Raw genomic sequence first — 20,533 nt, 5'->3', positions numbered from 1 at the left:
ACAGCGAAATTCGCTGTTTGCGACGTGCAAACTGCTTCCTACATCTGGCCCTAAGAGTGTAATAAAATATATTATTATAATTATAATAATAATTATTATTATTACCCTTCAACGAGAACCGCCCAAGCTTCTACAGCATCCCCTCCAACTGGATGTGCTGTGGCTTGAACTTGTGGTGTTCTTACTCCAGTGTGTGGTGCTGTGGCAATAGGTGTAGCACTGTTGCTGCATATGGTGATTGTGTTGATGCTCCTGCAACTCTTCTGATATTTCACATTGTCTTTCAATGACTTATTCTGCCCACTACTTCTTCCTGTGTCCCCTGTCGTTGACTCCTCGTGTCTTTAATTAACGTGATTGACATGCACTACCTTGTTCTCATGTTCAGGCTAAAGCAATATCTAAGTTGAGTTCTGAAAAAAAAGATGGAGAGGGGGCGAACGTAACATTCTCATCATTATTCTGTGTCTTTTCCAGGGAAGCAGCTGCATTTTTCTCTTCCTCATGATAGTTATGATGACATCATGTGCCCTGCAGTGTAAACTGGGCAACATTATGCTGATGAATCCCAAGCTCGCTGGGGAGAACCAAATTAAGAAAGTCTGGTTCATGGTATTTGTACCTTCAGTGGGTTTAGTGGTAGAGGTAATGGCATTTGTAGTGATGACCAAAGAGTTGCTCTCCTGTGTGGTAAAAGACTAAGGCCCCGATTTCGAGTCAGAAGCAATGAAATTACTGCAAGAAAGTTCAGTCCATCTGATTACGAGTAGGTGGGTTTTTCAACACATGGTTTTTGTGTTTGTGGGACAACCATTTTTCATCCAGTATTTCCCGTCACAAAAATTGCATGAGGTTTTGGCTGCAGCAGTAACCAAGCCTCATCCCTGTTTTATTCCCTGAAATTACCTTTCCTCTCCCTCTCCTATTCTCTCCGCTATCCTCTCTCACCCACACAGACATCCAGGCATTCATTTACCTACTGCTCAGAACAGGTGATAAATGTATGCTTTAAACCCCAAAGAATTGGGAATTTCATGTGGCTTACCAACCATAAAAATTGATCCCACACAATAATTCCCCATTATAAGTGGCGTAACTTGTAATTGGATGGTACTGGGATGGACTCACTACAAGGTAATGGTAAATATATTGCTTCCCCTGTACCGTTCAACCCTTAATCAGGGTGTTCGTGGCATTCCAGCAGACTCCGTGCAGTAGTCTAAAGTGAGGGACGTATTACAGCACCACAGATGGCCGCAACGCAGTGCAAGTTTGAAAGTCATGGCCCTTAATAACCATGTTAATATGGGAACCCCCAAATAGAAACACGCTGGAGCTGTAGGGGGTTGGATAAAGGTCACTCAATTCCATGGCATAGTAGAACTAGGGGTGTGTGGGAAGCTCCACTCTGCTGGCGGAGCTAACAGAGTTTTTGGAGCTCCGTGCTCCGTTTGGAGCATGGAGTTATTCCAAAAACTCTGCTAGTCCTGCCAGCGGAGCGGAGCCCACCCTGAGTGCACTGCATCCCAGTTGTGGGCTGCACAGTGCAAACAGTCTCTGCTTGCGCTGTGCAGTCCATAACTGGGCTGCAGCGCACACCGGAGCAGAGGCCACAGGGAGACAGCCGCTGCAGACTCATCGCCTGGCAGCTTTCGCTGCTTACGACCCTGGCCTGGCTGTAGGCAGTGAAAGAAAGCAAAAGAAAGCTGCTGTTTCAGGCCTCTTGGGCACTGTGCACTGCACACAGGACAAGCTGGTGCACATTAGGTCTGAAACAGCAGCTTTCACTGCCTATGGTCCTCTCCTGAATGTGCCATATCTTGGAAGCTCTAAGCAGGGTCAGGCAACGCTAACCATGCCCGACCCTGCCTAGCGCTTCCGAGATCTGGTGCATTCAGGACTCTGCAGGTCATGGAAATCATCCTCCATGGAATTCCACAGAGTTTTTATTCAACTCCGTGGAATTCCAAGGAGTCGTACTCCGTGAATTCCGCCCAGGCCTAATTACAACTAGCACTCCAGAAATGAAGAAAGAGAGAACAAATGTTAAATATTGCGCCTATAACATAGAGACTCAGGAAAAGGGCAAAAAAGAGGAGAAAATTGGATAAATGGGGGAAAATGAGGAAAAGTAAGAAATGAAAAGAGGGAGAGAAGAGGGTGAGACGACAGGGGAAGATAAGAAAATAATAGGGCAGAAGATATGCTGGGGTCTGCAGTCCTGATGCCTTCTCTGCTGCTGCACTCTCTGCTGGTGGTAGCTCTTGACTTAGCATCCATCCATTGGCAAGAAATGGGGGAGCAAATTTGCAAATATTTTGGTCCTCATTTACAAGCCCCTTGTGCCGCCGCTGTATCATTTTTAAGATGCAGTGGCGACGCTAGCAGAGCACTACACTGCTCCATATTTACAAACTGACGCCTTGGGACCAATGCGTCAGTTTGTAAATCCCTGCGTCACATCATACCTGTTCCATATATAATGTATGCAAGGTAGGCGTTTCCACAGAAAAAGCCACGTAGAACTGACGCAGTGAAATTTACAACTTTTCATTGCATCACTCTACGACTTTACTGCGCCAAACTTTTACCCCCATTTCAGATCAGGCTTAAAATTTGCACAGGGCTTTTTCTAATGGGACTCTCTTTGCATTGCTGGAGTTGAATCAGTTTAATGAAGCAATTCCAGCAATGGGTCACTTTAGCACCAGTAGATGTGGCAGAATTCTGACCCATCTGTGAAAACGTGCACCATGGAGCTCTGTATTGTAAATACAGTGCGTCCATGGCGTTGTTAGGGGATGTTCGGCAGGAACAAGAAATTTGGCGCATCAATGACTGTTAGACTTGAGATCCTTGGCGTGGTCTCCTCTAACTTTTTGCCTCTGCTTCCCAGGTTGTTGATGTGTGCTTGACTCTGTGTTTGCTGTTTTTGATACTCTGGGCACTTTATCACTGCTAACCAGTGCTAATGTGCAAGTGCTCCTATGGAAAATGTATGTGTAATTGGCTTTCCATGATTGGAATATTTGATTTACTAGTAAGTCTCTAGTACAGTGCACTAGAGGTGTCCAGGGCCTGTCAAATGCTACTAGTGGGCCTGCAGCGCTGGTTCTGCCACCCACCTAAGTAGCCCTGTAAACATGGTTCAGACCTGCCACTGCAGTGCCTGTGTGTGCAGTTTTAACCTGCCAATTCTACTTGACAAGTGTACCCACTTGCTAGGCCTAAACCTTCCCTTTTCATACATGTAAGGCAACCCTCATGTATGCCCTAGGTAGCCCCATGGACAGGGTGCAGTGTATGTTAAAGGTGGGACATGTAATAATGCGCTTTACATGTCCTTACAGTGACATATTGCTAAATTCAGTTTTCACTGTTGCAAGGCCTATTTCTCTCATAGGTTAACATGGTGGTTGCCTTTAAATAACTTTAAAGTGTAGATTCCTTTTGACAGCAGATAGAAATGTGTAGTTTGGTGTCTCTGAACTCACAATTTAAAAATATATCTTTTAGTGAAGTTGGTTTTTAGATTACCAGTTTGAAATGCCACTCTTAGAAAGTAGGCATTTTCTTGCTTAAACCATTCTATGACTCTGCCTGTTTGTGGATTCCCTGTCTGGGTCAGTTTGACAGTTGGGCTGTTTGTGAATCCCCTCTAGACAGTGATACAAAGGGAGCTGGGGTGTAGCTTGCATATCCTGATGGGCCATCTGAGCTAGAGTGGAGGGAGGAGTGGTCACTTACACCTGAATGGGCTGTGCCTGCCCTCTCACAATGCAGTCTCCGACTTCCTGGTGTGTGTCTGGGGCCTGGCCTGGGCAAGACAGGATCTTGTAAACAAAAGAGACTTCCCTTTGAGGTTTACCAACTTCAAAGGCAGAAAGGGGTGTAAGTAGTGGACCCAAAACCCCATACTTTGGATATTTCAAGATCACTTCTGGAACCAAGAGAAACCTCTGGCTGGAGAAGAGCTGAATGGCTCAGGAGAAGTTTTGCTCTGGCCTTTGTTAGGCAATCCTGCAGTTGCTGCTTCTGCCTGTGAAAGGGGACAACAACTGGACTTTGTGGTATATTCCTGCTTGAGAAGAATCTCCAAGGGCTTGGACTGAGCTTTTCCCCTGTTCTGAAGTCTCAGGGACATCAAAGACTTCCTCTGCCAGCACCTGGACTTTCTGCTGAGACTGCTGTCCTGCCAAATGATACCTAATCCAGTCCCTGGGCCCCTGAAAGGAGAACCTGGAGGAAAACCAAGAAAATCCAAGAAAGCCGACTTCGGATGACTCTGGACCGATGCCACTGCCAAATCCGTGATGCCGACTGCAACCAAAGCCATGGTCCTCGCTGGAGTACGACGACCTTGCAGGCCTGATGTCGCTGCAGCATCCCTGAAGTCCACAACTCTGTGAAAGTCGCCGCACCACATCATGACCGCCGGATATCAACTCTGCCGGAAGTGTGTGGATCCAACATTTTGCGCCAACGCTGCCTCACCGCCACCGCTCCACAGCAAGGACCCGGCGCCTCTTCGTGATGTCTCCGCTCCTTCACTCCACAGCACCGGAACGACGCCGCCTCAGGTCCACCAACGCTGTGATCCCCAACTCTGTGCACAGGCTTGTTTCCTCATTTTTCACATGGTACTGTACCTGGGGGTCCGTCTGACTACGTGACTGGCGCCATTGGCGTCGGATTGTTGGGAATGACTCAGTCATGATGCTGTGATACCACCTAATCTAAGCTTTTGGGTTTCTAAGTGCTATTTTTGTGTTTAATCTTTAAAAATTCATAACTTGACTTGAGTATGTTGGATGTTTGTCGATTTGGTCTTATTTTCTTCAGATAAATATTGGCTATTTGTCTAACCTGGTGTTGAGTCATTTTGTAGTGTTTTTACTGTATTACTGTGTGTGTTGGAACAAATACTATACATCTTGTCTCTGAGTTAAGCCTGCCTGCTCGTGCCAAGCTACCAAGGGGGTGAGAGGGGGTTAACTGAGTGTGATTCTCCTTTACCCTGACTAGAGTGAGGGTCCTTGCTTGGACATGGGGCAACCTCACTGCCAACCAAAGACCCCATTTCTAACAATGACAATGCATCAGTTTCTTGTAAATGAGGCCCTTAGTGTGGGTAAAACCAGGCGAAAGTTTTCAAACATTATGGGATTTCGCATTCGCAAAAAAACATTCCGGTAAAACAGTAACTCCAAAATGGTATTTTGTAATGTCATCATATATTTCAACCAAACTGTGGGGGTGAGGAGTGGGCATTAGAACCCTGCAGCAAGAAGTGTCCCTGTTCACCAAATGGACAGTACATTAGACAATGCTTACTGTCAAGGGCTGGACAGGAAGTTGAGACTGGTTGACAGTCAGAATCAGACCTGTGTAGGATTGCAGACCTGCTTCTCCAGGAGTAGTGGAACATATATAATACATAGGAAAGGGAATCTCCAGTAAAGAATGAAATGAAGGGTTTTGTGTAATTCAATCGGCTAAAACATCCAGCTCTATGAACTAGTGGAACCATGCAAACGCTTTTATTTCTCATAGGGTAGATTTGAACCACTGTCCACGCAAAAAGAGAACTGATTGTGTTGGTGCATGTCCTTTTGAAACCATATATTTCAAATAATGAAACAGAAAATTCACTATAGATACAAATTTTCTAAAATGTAATCCACAGCTAGTTCATACCCACCAAAAAATCAATCTCTTCTTGGATGACATGAAGTCTTATGATGTTCAAGCTTGAGTCCAAAATGTCCTGATATCCTCCACACTTCCAACAGCAAATGACTTAGGAGTACCCTGTCATGATAGTTTCGCTTGAGTCTTGCCAGTGGGAGTGGAGGGAAGGAGGGGGAAGGGTGCCAATGCAAAAGAAAGGAAAACTTAATTGAAAAAAATAGATGGATACATGTGTTAAATCCAGGGCATGCAGAGTTTACTGGAGTCCAATGGTAATAATCAGAACTTTTTAACACTGGGGTCCTGAGGCTTTACCTTATTATTGAGTTGAAACCCTAGAGCAAACCACACCCCTTTAGTACCTGACCCTCAAGATAGCAGATTTGATTAGTTCCTCTTACTCAGGTAGGTGACGTAGAAGAGAAACCCAGAACTCAATGAGACATCGACTATTAGCTAATAAATCAAAGTCCATGTAGTGGTTTTGCTCAAACAGAAAAAATAATTTACTCTAACACAACACAATACCGCACATGGGAGGGCAATAAAAATAGCACTGCAATAATCACTGTTAGTGGAGAGACTGCCACAACTAATATAGGCCCCGGTGTTGGGATAAAATATAATGTGAATATGTGTTTATTCAATGCAAGGTATGACATTGGCCCCACTGGTAGGAAACATTTATATTTTGATTCCTCTTGACCTTATCTACTCTTAACCAAGTGATTATGACTAGGTAGAGCTTTGATAGTCACAGCCAACAATTCTCCCAATTGTCTCACCTTTTCACCGTACAGTTGAACCTGCTGAGCATGTGACTGCCAGCAGGAGGAGGTGCGTGCAACACTTCTCTTGGTATATGTCCGACATGCACCACAAAGGATTCTTTCCTGATCCAGCGGATGTTGTTTCTGTCTTTTGCATCTGGCGAATATGCCTCGACCTGATGAAGTTGGGCAGCCCCATTTCTCTTCCAAAATGGCACTGGTTAATGAGGCGCTGTTGATGTTTTTGAAATGCAGCCATATCTGATGATCTTAGTGTTGGTGGAAATGGAGAACCTTTTCTCCACGTGGTCCTTAGCAATAGGGTTCCTATTGAGGTTTTCTTTAGAAAAGGCTTACTCTCATGACGAGATTTGGTGAATTTGGTGCTCTTGCATATCCCTTTGAGTAAATATATTTGTTGCATTATCCTTGACGTTTGATTGCTCCAAGATGACACTAGTTTGGACTGGGTTTGGAAATACTGTAGTATTTGGTCACTGTTCTGTGACCACATAGTTTCAAGGTAATTAATCCTTTGAGGAAATGCAGTAGTAAGTAAGTATGAGTATTTATTTGGAGTACTGACAGCGGTATATTGATATTTGTTGAATATACGAATATGTTGGTCAAAACTATCAGAGAAATTTGCTGGCTTAAGTTTCTTCCCTGGTAAAGCTGATGGTAATCTTTGGATAAATATCTTTAAACTTTTTTTCTTTGATTTGTGAGCATTGTTATAAACTTGTGTCTTAAAATAGCATTTGATGTTTTTGCACTTTATGGGTTTTATATCATGAATGAGGTGAGATAATTCAGTTCTCTCTGATAGTATAAATTGAACGGTGTATTGGGGAAGAAGGACATGACCACGGGACCTTGTTGTGTGTAAAAAGCAGCTTTATTGGAAACAGGTGCACTCACAAACCAGAAGAAACCCTTGGCCTATCGCCTCACAAAACTAAAGCCTCACTATACATCAATTTTCCTATCAGTCTCACCCCCCCCTCCCCTACCCTGCCCTCACCCCTCCCTTTCCTTTAACCACATGGCCTCTTAATACCCCTTCCATTGTAATGATTTATTTCGGAATCCAAATGTCACGTTAATAGACTCCTGCTGCTCCCTACCCTTAAACGTGAAACTCGCAAACCCCTAATGCCCAACTATTTCTGTCTGAGTTGTCCTGCTGTCGTCCACTCCCTTTCCCACCTGAAGATGTCTTGTCTGCTCTGGCGTCCCTCCCTGTCCTCATAGTCCTGCGAACTATCTCAGTTCGCACCACCAGAAAAAGGAGATTCTCCTTTTTCTGCCCCCCCTCCCCCTTGTTGTACGATATGACGTCCATATTTAAAGTCCCCCCTACGACTCACGAAACATGGCCTTCAAGGATTCCTTTAATTGGAGCAGGTATAACTCCATGCCCATGAAGGACAGGTGTACACAGTCGCCCCTAAAATATTCCCGATCCTCAAAGCGTAGGTCCACATGCTCTAAACACATGATACCATACATCCCACAGAAGATTTGCATTTCTTTATTCATCTTTCTGTGAGCCCTCTCTATATCTCCTGGTTTCTGTGCCTCTCTCCATATTCTACGAGATACAAAGGCCGTTCACACCAAGTGGCAACCATGCCACTGGCGTCGAATTTCCAGCATGTACGTCTTCTTACCCTTGAGGACATCTAACCCCGTCCTTTGAACTGAATAATTCTCACCCAGGTGTATAAGTAAAACATCAGGGCCAAAAAAAACATGCCCCGTTAGCTCCTGTAAGGTCACTAAAAGTTGTTGCCACTGCATACCTCCCTTACCAGCCCATCGAACCCTATATCTTTCCCTGTCCAACCCCAAATTATCCCCAATTGCCATCCGTCTGGCTTGTCTTTGGGCCCACTTGACAAAGGAGTGTCCGATGACCCATATGGACAGGAACTGCATCTCCGGCCCCGGTACCGAACCTGCAGTAGGAGAAAAATATGTTACTTCACTATTCCACCAATCCGGAGCCCCCTCTCCTGACATACCGCTTGTAAACCTCTGACTTCCACCTCCCCAAAGTCATTATCTGCCTGGAATTCCATCCTCTATGCCCTGCCTCTGTCGCCATGCCTATCCGAAATGAAAGCATGCCAAATTTAGATGCATCCTACCTCACATGCCTCAAACCCAAACGCAGAACTGCTAAAAGCTGATGCGCAGATATTCTTGTGCCATTCCTGTGCAGAAAAACTTCCCCCGTGGAAAAAACACAGTTTTTTCATTCCCAACCGAACTGGACATACCGTAGACACTGGGTGGGCTGCCATCACCACCAGAGCTCCCAGTCCCTGCTGATCCGTCTTGGAACTACTAATCCCCACTACCATCTTGTTCCCCTTGAACACTACCTCATCCCACTTCAAACCTGTCTTCTTCCCAGAACCCAGAAGTTCCGACACCCTAAATGCCCCAAAAAACATTTAGGACATTAATGTCCGGAAAAGTAGGCATTCAGCTGCATCATAACAAATGCCCTCTAGTGCGTGCGTTACCTTCTTCAATAATTCTAAGGTCAAAGGCTGCCTCACTGCACCTCGTTTGCCTTCTTCTTTTGCCCAACCATCCAATATACGCTGGCCCAGTTCCCCCGCCGTCGGTGAGTACCCTCAGAAAAGCTTCCCCATAAAGGCAATGCCCGCTAATTTTCCTGAGATGGTGATCCGTGACTGTCGCCTCTCCACCAACTCCATAATAAAACACACTACATCTTCCAACCTGCCCTCTCATCTGCTCTCCAACGGGCTCCTGACCGCGTAAACTCCCGCCATATGAGGACGTACGCTTGCTGTGTAGAAGAAGCCAATGAGTTTACCACCAACCGCAGCATCCGCTCTCTCCTACTGTCCATAAGGCCACTGGCATCCGCGTCCTGTACAAGGGCTCGCCCGCAACCAGCCCATGGAATCTCTCTCACTGTGAATGAGACAAAGCATCCGCAATGTCATTGTTTACGCCTGGAACATGTCTGGCCTTAAAATGAATATCGTGGCACAAGCAGCGAAGCACAAAGACTCACAACAATGGCAACACCTGAGCCTCCCTTGCCGATTGCCTATTCACAACCTGTACAACCGCCAGGTTGTCAACTCTGAAAAGCACTTTTTGATGTTCAAGTAAGTGCCCCCATATGCACACTGCGACTACTAACGGAAACAATTTAAGAAAGGCGATGCTCCGCCCACCCCTGGTCCAAGCCGCCAGCCATGTCCCGCACAGTACTTCCCCTGCCAATACAGTCCAAAGCCAGAACCTCCTGCCGCATCTGAAAAGATTTGAACATCCCATTTGTACACCTGCCACGTCGTGAGGGGAATCCCATTGAATTGTTCAAGAAAAACACACCACATCCGTAAGTCCTCCTTTACTCCAACCCGGAGCCGAATATGATGATGCGGTAATTGCCGGCCCGCCAAGTCTAGCCCTAAGCGCCTGCAGAATGTCCGTCCCGCTCTCACTACCCTACAAGCGAAATTGAGATGGCACAACAATACCTGAATGTCCCTGACTGTCACCTTGTTCCTTCATACCATGTCCTTGACTGTCATTATCATAGTCACCTTCTTCTCCATCGGCAACCGTGCCACCATCAGTGTTGTATCTAACTCAATGCCTAAAAATTTCAAGGCCGTGCAGGGCCCCACTGTCTTTTCGGGAGCGAGGGGCATAACCAGGTCCCTCATGATGTCCTGAAATTGTCGAAGGACGACCGCACAATGGTCCGATCCTGCCGGCGCCACAAAAAAAGAAATCATCCAAGTAATGAGTCACTGCCTTATTTCCCATTATGAAAGAAAAAATCCATTGTAGGCAAGTTCTAAAACACTCAAATAAGGAACATGAAATAGAACAGCCCTTAGGGAGGGCCTTGTCAACGTACCAGTTGCCTCGAAATTGAATGCCCAACAATTCAAAATCGCTGGGATTGACCAGTAGTAGCCGAAAGGCAGCCTTTATATCCGTCTTGGCCATCAGCGCCCCTTTCCCAAATGCCTCCACCATGTCAATAGCCACATCCACCGACGCGTAAGAAACCTTGAATTCTTCTGGTATGAAATCGTTTACAGATGACCCCTCCGGCCAAGACAAATGGTGAATAAGCCGGAGTTGGCCGGGCTCTTTTTTTGGGAACCACCCCAAGGGGAGACACCATGAGATTCTCTAGCGGCCAGTCTGAGAAAGGACCCTCCATACGTCCTTCGCCACCTCTTTGTGTAGCTTCTGCAGTACAATGTCTTCCTTCCCTTTTACAGATTTAAGATTGTCAGCCCACCGCCGCATGCGCGGACCCGTATAAGCCAGTCGAAAACTCTCTGAAAAGCCTTCCAACAACACCTGTGCTGCCTCTGTGTCATCAAACCGTTCCAGCCAAATTCGTAACCTGTCCAATCTAACCGGAGTACGAGCTTTTTCCCATAGGGCCCTGTACGCTTCTGTATCTACTGTTACTTTGACTCCCTGAGCTGCCTCCGCCTGAAGATTGACCCTGTACTGACCCTGACGCCCCTTGGTTGGCATAACAGTGAACGAGTGCAGGCCGTCCCGCGCAGCGTGAACACTCATATCGGAACTTGCAATATTCACGGGTGCACAAACCCTTGTTATAGTCCCAACAGGCACCTGACTTCGTCGACCCGGTCCCTCCTGATCCTTTTACTCCTTTTGCATTAGCTCCTGCCCCACGCTGGGTGGGGCGCTCCCGAAAGGGCCGACAGGTAATGGCCAGCCCGCTAGCTGTGAAGACTGTTTTACCGAATTTTGAGGGGCCCGTTGTGTGCTGCCAGAGGTCTGTGTCAATCTCCCCCAACTTTACCTCTTCATCGACTGCCATCCTTGCCCGGAATTCCTCGTCATATTGAACCCAGATGTAACCCCGTGATTCAAATGAGCCTTCCGTATGACGTCCATATATTTCAGGAGCGCTACCGCCCTTTCGGGAAAACGCTCACAATAACCACCGGCATATATTAAAAAGGCAGCCATCCAATTCTCAATATTGAAAAGGCACCTTTGGCCGCTTAGACAGCTCACACTCCTCCTCCTTGGAACCCTCCTTGGACCGTACTTCCCTGTGCAGCAACTTTAGCATTCTCTACATACTCACCTTTCCAGATCTTTCCCTTAGTGGGTAGCATTAAATGCGCCCCTAATGGCTTTGCCGTACCCATTTATGGCAATTTTGGGGGTTTCTCACTCCCTTTTGCCGCAGCAACATTTCCCCTTGTGCTCTGCACCCCCCGTGAAGGACAAGCACCCTGATTTACCCTGACCTCAACATCCGTAACGTAAACCCCTTTGTGCAGTCGCTCTTTTACTGTGTCCACCTTTGCCTCAACAGCCACAGAAACTGCTGTATTAAGTGCGGCAATGCACTTCTTACCTGGTGCCAAGGACAGGGGCCGCTAAGTCTGAAACGACTGAGACACATCATTAGAACCACCCCCCCTGCGCACCACCAGTCATTCTCCTGATCCTCCCTCAACTCCCCTTCTTCCACACTGTCCTCGTCATAACCTAGCTCGTCAACCAGCTCCCTAAACTCACCAGGCACGCTGCTCCCCGAATCCCTTGCCTGCTCCTCTAATGCTACGTCTCCGGATGTGAAACCATCTTACCCCTCGTTCTGTTAAACTGTTCCTCTAGTGGCAGGCTAGGTCACTGCTCCTCCAAGGCTGCTTCAACGGGGGGCGCAATACCCACTCCATCTCGCGGCCCCTTCAGAGCTACCATAGCCCTGGAATTGCTCTCTGCTGCGTCTTTTTGCGACGCCATCTAGCTGGACGCTCGGGCCCCGTCTTCACTTCCTCCCGGGGTCTCCGGGCCGCCCCTCACCCACCCAGGTCATGCCGAATCTGCTTGCCACTCTACCAGGAAAAGCCCGGAGTGCCTGTGAAACCTGTGCCAAAACTGACAATATCTCTCCTACTGTACCCCGAGACACCTGCCTCTACTCCCTCTTCCTCTTTCCACTCCAGATATCCTCCCTCCTCAAAGTGCTGACCTTCCCCCTGACTCCTTGCTTCTCCAGGAGCCGCCCCAGCCATAAGTACTCGGGGGGTGCACCCTCAATGTAATGCCATCCTCCTCAACCCGCCACTCATCCCCCTCCTCATCGTCACTCCTTTCCCATATAGAATCCCCTAGCTGAGGAGCAGAAACCTCCCTTGTACCCTCCTCCTTGGTAGGAACCCCCCACTACCCTCCCATGCCCCCCCCTCATATCCTCACCCAGACACACCTCCCCTTCCCAGTGCTCCTGAGCCCCGACTTGCCTGTGCTCCCCTAAACCTGCTGGGAGATCCCTTGCTCCTGATTCGCCGTCTGCCCCTACCGGCTCCTGAATATCTGGGGCCCTGCCCCCTCCCGCTTCCTTCCCTTTTAAAACAGGAGGCACAGTAACCGCGCTCTGCGCTCGCCGTGAGCCCGCGCCCAGCCCCCACCCCACCAAGCCCTTTTCAAACCCAGGGCCTCTGAGCCGCTCCCTCTGGCTCAGAGCCCTAACCTCTGCGCCTTCACCGCGGCCTCTCCCACATTTCCACGGCCCCTTCCCCCTCCCCTCTGACTCACCATTGACTTTGTTGCCGATCCCCGACGTTTGGGCGAACAGGCCAAAACGGCCACTGCCACCCTGCTCATCGCTCGTCTGGCCAGCTGCAGGGGGCCCAGGACCCCTTCGCGCACCATATCCAGGTGGCCGGCTTCTCTCAGTAACCGGAGCGCCGCTTGCACCTTTTCTTCAGAGACCATCATGCCGCCACACATGGACTTCGTAACCACCTCCGGTAAGTCCCTTAGAGTTAATTGTCAAACTCCCTATTACCAGCACTATCTTCACCTACAATACATCTGCTCTACCTTAAAACACACCACAATAATCTTAAATATCTCCGCCGACACCTAGCTTAGGACCCCAAGCGACGCTGATGCAACTACACCAGCACTCAAAAACTACTTTAGCTACCTGGCCACCGTGTCTCTCTACCAAAATGGTGGGGGCTCCCTAAAATGGCAGAATTAAATATATCCCTCCATAACCCAAAAAGCGCCCAAACAGCACCCGTGGGCCGTACCATTTCCCCAAACATCCCAGCGGGGAGACCTCGTACCTCAGCAGTCCCCCCCAGGACTCCTTGCGGAGAACGTTTTCTATTTTGCATCAATGAAGGTTATGCAACGAAAATGACGCTTGCTTCTAAAGTAGGAATCAAAGAAGTATGTTAAAGTTGACTGAAATGATGATGCAAGTGGAGGTCGTGTACTGGTAACACTGCTGTTGTGCTAGTTTTCATCCCGGCGGCCCGGACTTCCTGGTTTGCTTCTGTAGCTTCTTCACACGCTCTTAAGCTGCTGGAGGTTTTGTTGAGGAGAGCAACAGGGCGAGGGGCCTGCAGGGGCGGCTCCTTCGATATGACAAAAGAGCGTCACCTCCTGGCTGAGCCGGCAGCAGAAAAAATAAAACAATAGTCATTTTAGTTTTCTGCTGCTGGCTCAGCCAGCAGTGCAGGGAGGGGCGGTGCTGTGCTGTGCCACTGGAGGTGGGAGAGGGAGGAGGAGTGGTGTGCACTAAGTGCACATGTGTGTTTGGCCGGCCGTCTCAGGCCAGCCAAACACACATGGGCACTTAGGTTTCTCCAGCCCGGCTATGTTTAACAGTCAGGCTGGAGAAACTGCACAGCCCCAGGGCTGTGCGTGAGCAGCAGAATCAGACACTCAGACCAATCCTGGTGCTGTTTTTATGCTAAGTTTAGCATGAAAGCAGCACCAGGATTGCATGGGGAGGCTGTGCTGGTGTCCCAGCATTCACTGCACAAGAAAAGCGATGAGCGAGGCAGCAGGAATGGAGGATTGAAGTAAGGGTGTTTTATTTATTTATTTATTTTTATTTTCTCCTTGTCTCCTCCCCCACCCTCGCCCCTCCCCTTGAGTTATGCAGCGGCCGCCGCTGTGGGCCTATTTCAACTCAGGCCAATGATTGGCAGGAAGTGGGTCAGCCCAATGCAATGCGCACCGGGGGGCCTTGGAGAATGGGGGTCTCAAAATCCAGTGACTAGGTTCACTGGCAACAACAGCTGACCAGGAGGGTTACTTTTGGCCCCTAAGCACCCCTGACATGTGAAGCTCAGCTTCTGCAGGCTGGGGGGGAGGGCTGTCTTAGTGATATGAGCCCAGTGCTAGGTTGGATCCCAAGAACCCAAGGAGCACAAGGATTCCAATTGGACATTAGACGAATCAAACAAGACTCAGAAGTTACAATAATTTCCAGAAACCATGGTGCAGCAGCAGGAACAGGCAATCGTACAGTGCGCTGTGACTATGGCAACTCTGCTACTTTTAACTGTGACTAAGACTGCGTTTCATGGACCGTCATTGTAGCTACTAATCTCTTCTAAAGTGTCCCTCACAGTTACTATTGCAGCCCTCGAATTCAGCCTGCTTCTCTCAGCATTCAAGGGTTACGCTTCATCCTGGTTCTTCTGTGTTGCCTACCTTGACCTCATTTTTGGGCTCTGCGTAGAAAACAATGACTGAATATTGTGGTGGGAAAAATCCAGTTGGGCCCTATGTGGTTGTGGTAGGGCCTGGGTTAACTCAACTGTCTACCACTGGTTTTGGGGCTATGTGGGTCAGTCTACCCTGTGGGGGCCTGTCCAGCCTGTCAGGCTGGCTAAATCAAAGTAAGAAAATGTACTCATCTGTACTTCACCTTTTATCAGACCATATGAGGCTGATAGACCTTTGAGACAACTCTCCTCTGGCTTGGACTTGATATGTCAGTGTCACCTGTGCAGGAAGACACTAGGTCTGTCATCTATTGTATAAAGACAACTTTTGGGCCTGGTCCAAGTTCTCAGTATCATCTGCCTACCCTCTCCATGATACGTGAAGCCCCCCCAGTACTTTCATTGGCCGCCAATGCAAATATTCCTGGAACTAGTGGGTTTGTGTTTGACTTGCAAGAAATGCAGGACTCCTTCTTTTGACGCTCAGATTTATCTGATGGGGAGAGCTGTGTGTCTAGAGCTGGCTCGGATCTCGACTTACAGCCTAAGGGTGACATGGGGGACATTGCAGTATGTCCACATTCTACTCACACCTCATCTGGAAAGAAGGCTTGCATTTAGGCTGGGTTCAAAAACGCAAACAGGAAAGGTCAGTTAAAGTTACAAATGGCTCCACTGGGGGAGGGGGAAGCATGTGCATTTGCCAGTACCCCCTCAAATATGCTACAAGAAGAAGTGGAGAGGAACCTTTCTGAGATTGAAACTGAAGCTCGGGATGAGTAAGACTTCTTTTGCAATCTGGAGGGCACAGATCTGACTCTGGTGAATGCTGGGGCTGAAGATAAAGATAACTTGCCTCCTAGAAAGAAAGGAACTGCTGAGCCTGGCAGTGCTGTATCAGAAGCTTCTCCCTTTTCCTCCCCCTTGTCCTTAATGCTTTTTCTGATAAAACCCCTTTGGAATATTGGGAATCTTCACTTGCAGAATGAGACCCTACCCTTTACCCATCTTTGTCAGCTATCTATGATCTCTTTTGAACACATAGGGAGGACTATAATAAAGTCTCCTTCTCATTGAAGACAGTGTACTCCAAGATACAGGCCTCACTGCAGAAGATGCCTAAACTATGGACACCCTTCACAGGAAATTAAAAGAGATGGAGAATAGATCCATACAATTACAGGAGTCTGTACTGAGCGCATAGGTTCAGGGGGAGACTCATGAAACATGATTTAGTGGTATCTTGCATGAGTATCTTGCATCTTTGTTTGCCATGCCTCCTTGTTCTATGAGGTTGTTTTACCATGTGGCTGGCAGCCATTCTGTGCATCCAGCCAGTGTGTCTTTGCCATAGGCTTGCACTGTTCCCCATGCCTCATTGCTGTTGTTTGACCATGTGACTGGTGGCCATTTTGTTCATCCTGCCATTGTCCCTTTGCCATAGGCTTGCATGTGATCTGTGCTTGCCATGCCTCCTTGGTATTGTTTACCATGTGGCTGGCATCCATTTTGTGCATCCGGTCAGTGTGTCATTGCCAAAGGTTTACATACAAAATTGTTAATTATTGATCATTTGTTTATTTTAAGTTTATATCTAATTTTTTTATTTTCTATTTTAATTTTTTATTTGAATGTTTTATTCTATTATTTTTAATTACATTTTTATTTCATTTTTTTTATTTTAGCTTTTAGTTTAGTTTTTTGTTTTTTTTTAGATTTTTTAAAATTTTAAAAAACGTTTTATTTAATTTTATTAAATTCAGCATTTTGCCTTGATCCATCAATCCATTCATCCATTCATCCATCCACCCACATCAATTCTTCCACCCATCCATCGTCCACGAAGGGCACACAGCTGCACTACAACGTTCAGTTTCTTTAGATGTATAATAATTCCTTTCCCTCCTGGACACCCTGGCTGTGGCTTATTGCAGACGCATCAGCAGCATAATTCATTTTTTTAATGATTATTCAATTTCCCTTGGACCACCTTGTTGCCACAGGTTTTTTTCAAGGATTATTCCATTTACCCATGCACCACTCTCTGGCTACCACAAATTTCTATTTTAAAACGGGGATAAAGCAAATCATGTCTGCATGTTGTGCTGCCTGATTTGGAATGAAATTTTATGGTGTGGTGGTTAGTTTTGACTTTAGAATGTTTGATTAAATTGGTATTTGTTACATAAATAACCAACCGCACTAAGCTTGTATTTGTCTGTACTAGTTCAACCTGCAACAATGCCATGTTCCACTAACTTTGTGTTTTTACCTTAGGTGCACAAGAGAAGAGACGTCACATCACCCACAGTGCTGTCAAAAAGAAGGCCTGTACAGATAAGTTCTCAAATCTCTTCTGATTGTGCAACTTAGTGCCACTGATATCTCAGAGTTGTAAGATGGCCCCAAAGAAAGATGCTCCCAAGAAAGTGGTCAGTGAGAAGAAGCAGAAGTGAGAAGAAGCATCTTTCCACCAGAGATGTGCCGACCACAACCTTTTTTCTGAGATGTGTGCCTGCCACACCGGCCTCTGGGAAGGAACCTCGGAGCGGCCCTCCCGCATCTACAGCGCCACCCCAACCTGAGCCCAAGACCATGTCTATCAGTGAGGCAGCCACTGCAATCATGGCAACACCAACAAGCAGTGACATTGAATTGGATTGGTCCCTTTCACAAAGTAGTACTCAATTATTTCAGGAAACAGAGCAAAGTGGACAGCAGCTGCAGCCAGCAAAAGTATATCAATGGCTTCAAGATCTCCAGCAAGAAAAAGGAAGGGTACTACTCCACCATCTTCTCCAAGCACCACTTCTGATGATGATGATAGGGATTTGGAGTGGACCCTGGCAGAGTCCAGGAGACACCAGGAGAGGCTAGGGAAGAGAACGTTTCCAGAAAGCCTTAGAATCATGGAAGGGGATGATGAAGCAGATGTCAACAGCATGCAACAGTAGCCATGTTTGCCATGGAGGCCTCACATACAGCTGCAAATATCTTGGATTAATTTAATAGCAAGGTGTCTGAATAGGTCTCAGAATTGGATTTGTTGCCACAGACAATGGCAGTAACATAGTAAACGCCATTGCAGATGGTGGCTATTTCAGTGTCCTGTGTTTTGCGCACTACTTCAACCTGGTTGTGCAAGACTTTCTTAAAAAAAGAAGACACAGTTAGCAATTTACTGACTACCAGCAGACAAATCTGCACTCATTTCAGCCATTCTTTTAAAGCCCAGAAGCATTTCTGGATTATTCAGTGTGGTAACCGAGTACGAGTTAAAGCCCTGATACAGGAGAGCCAGCAATTTAGAACTCAAACTATTAAATGTTGAGCAGTACAAACAGATCAATGGCTATTTCATTCTAAGAGGGGATGCAATTAGGAGAGCTATGACCATGGATGTGGACAAAGGGGGCCTAGTCAACTGCCTGAAACAGATGCTGCTCATTTTTGGGGTTTTCACACGGAAATTTAGCAAGGATGACATTACAATGGGCCAAGCTATCCTGTGGTTGCATCTGCTACAGGAGCAGCTAAAGAAGGTGTCTGAAATGTTCATTATCTCATCCAGAGTATTCTGTGCCACCCTACTTGATCCATGCTACAAAATAATTCTTCATACTTTCATTCCTTTTTCTGATGGGGATGTTTTAAAATACAAGATGTAGATTGAGCCTGAGAAATAGAAAAAGAATGGCTGGGACTTAGAGTCCCACTCTGTAGTTTTGGGGTGCTACCTTCAACTTCCAGAGAGGGCAGTCTTGTCTCACAGCCGCCGAAACCAGCAACAAGAACACAGGCAACAGCAGCATCAGAAGATTTGGACCCAACCCCTGCATTGGCTTGGTTTCAAGTGGCAGGTCTTAAGTCCAATGCAGAGGCAAAGACAAAAGAGGTTGAGCAAGTAGCAGCACCAGCAACACTTCAGAGGATGTCTCTGGATGACCCAAATGAGGTGTATTTGGATCAAAATCTATGAATGTATTGGTATGGGAACACACACCAATGGGCAGAGCTTAGCAGGCTGGCAATAAAGTATCTGGCTTATCCTGTAGCCCGTGTGTCTGCTGAATGTGTGTTCAGTGCAGCTGGTGCACTTGTAACAGTGAGAAGGACCAGTCTTTTATCTCAAAATGTGGAGAGATTAACCATCATCAAAATGAACCAGCATTTTATACATCTGATTACACCATTCTCGAAACACCACAGAAGGAAGAGGATGCTTGGTAAGAATTAAGTGTGCTTGCTGACCAACTTCTGGGTGAACCACCTGAGTTTGAGGATGAACTCTATGTCCCTGAGTGAATATGCCAGTGCCACCATATGACTTTGTAGTTAGTTCCTGTTAAACCTCTTTCTTTCTTTGCCTTTGCAAAACAAATTGCTAGTGGAACATTATGTTTGGGTCAGATTTATGCTGTCCCACCATTTTTCAGTCAGATATATGTGGCCGGATTGGAGTTGGTCCGTGTGCAATTTCCAATAATTTGCAATGTTTGGGACCTGATGAGTGATAACTTTTTTCCTGAAAGTGATTGGCCTTTCAAACTTAGTGAAATTTACCTGCAGGGTCCACCCCTTTTGTTCTGATTCCTTAAACCAGACCTGTCATTTTAGTTACCAAACAAAAATCCACACAAAATACTCCAGTTCTGTTTCTCTATGTGTCCTTCATCAGCGGTGCACTACACAAGTCTACCTTGCTTGATTTGGGACTGGGACGGAGTTACTCAGAATCAAAAGGAGAAGGATGGAAGGACTCAGGGTGGGACTGCATTAACAGCCAGAAGGAGAAAATCATTGACTTCAAAGAGAAACCATGATGATGTGGAAGACTCTGAGGCCTAGTACTCATTCAGGTCGGTGAACTGGAGAGAAGTAAGTTGATTTGGGAAATTCTGATGAGTATTGTTGTAGTTTGACTCCTGCTCTAGGCAAGACTGCTGGTTTAGGGATGACAGTACTTATGTTTGTAGGCGACTATGCCTATCGTATAACAAGTCGCAACTGTTGTCTCAACCTTACCAGCTCACTAGCAGCACCTCACCAAAAACCCAAGTAGTAAAAGGTGATTTGTGGCAGCCTTTACGCATGGACTCGAGAGAATGACTTCTCAGGGAGTGTCGTGGTTAAACGAAGATTACCCCTTTCTCACAGATATATCATGTCTTACGCGAACACAGGCAATAACAAAGATGCAGTAAAGTTTCAATGGTTTTATTTAACACAACTGCAATTTGCGATAAATTGCATGGGATGCAATGATTAGGATAATGAACAGTGCAAGAAACAGAATTGTAAAGACAAGAGTCATTATTACAAAGACCACCACCAACTTGCAATAACATGAAGACATGAAGTGTGTAAAATGTCCTAATATCCTATTTTGATTGGCCTAACCTCCTACCTAAAGGAGAGCTGGGTATGTTAAACCTAATCTGCCAATGCCAGGTCCATGAGAGGAGCCCCCGACCCTCATTACCTTGGAATGAGTCTCTATCTCAGACTCCGTAGGGACACGAAGACTGTGTC

The sequence above is a fragment of the Pleurodeles waltl genome, chromosome 9 (assembly GCF_031143425.1).
Source record: "Pleurodeles waltl isolate 20211129_DDA chromosome 9, aPleWal1.hap1.20221129, whole genome shotgun sequence".
In the NCBI taxonomy this organism is placed as follows: Eukaryota; Metazoa; Chordata; class Amphibia; order Caudata; family Salamandridae; genus Pleurodeles; species Pleurodeles waltl.
This window is presented reverse-complemented; position numbering follows the sequence as displayed.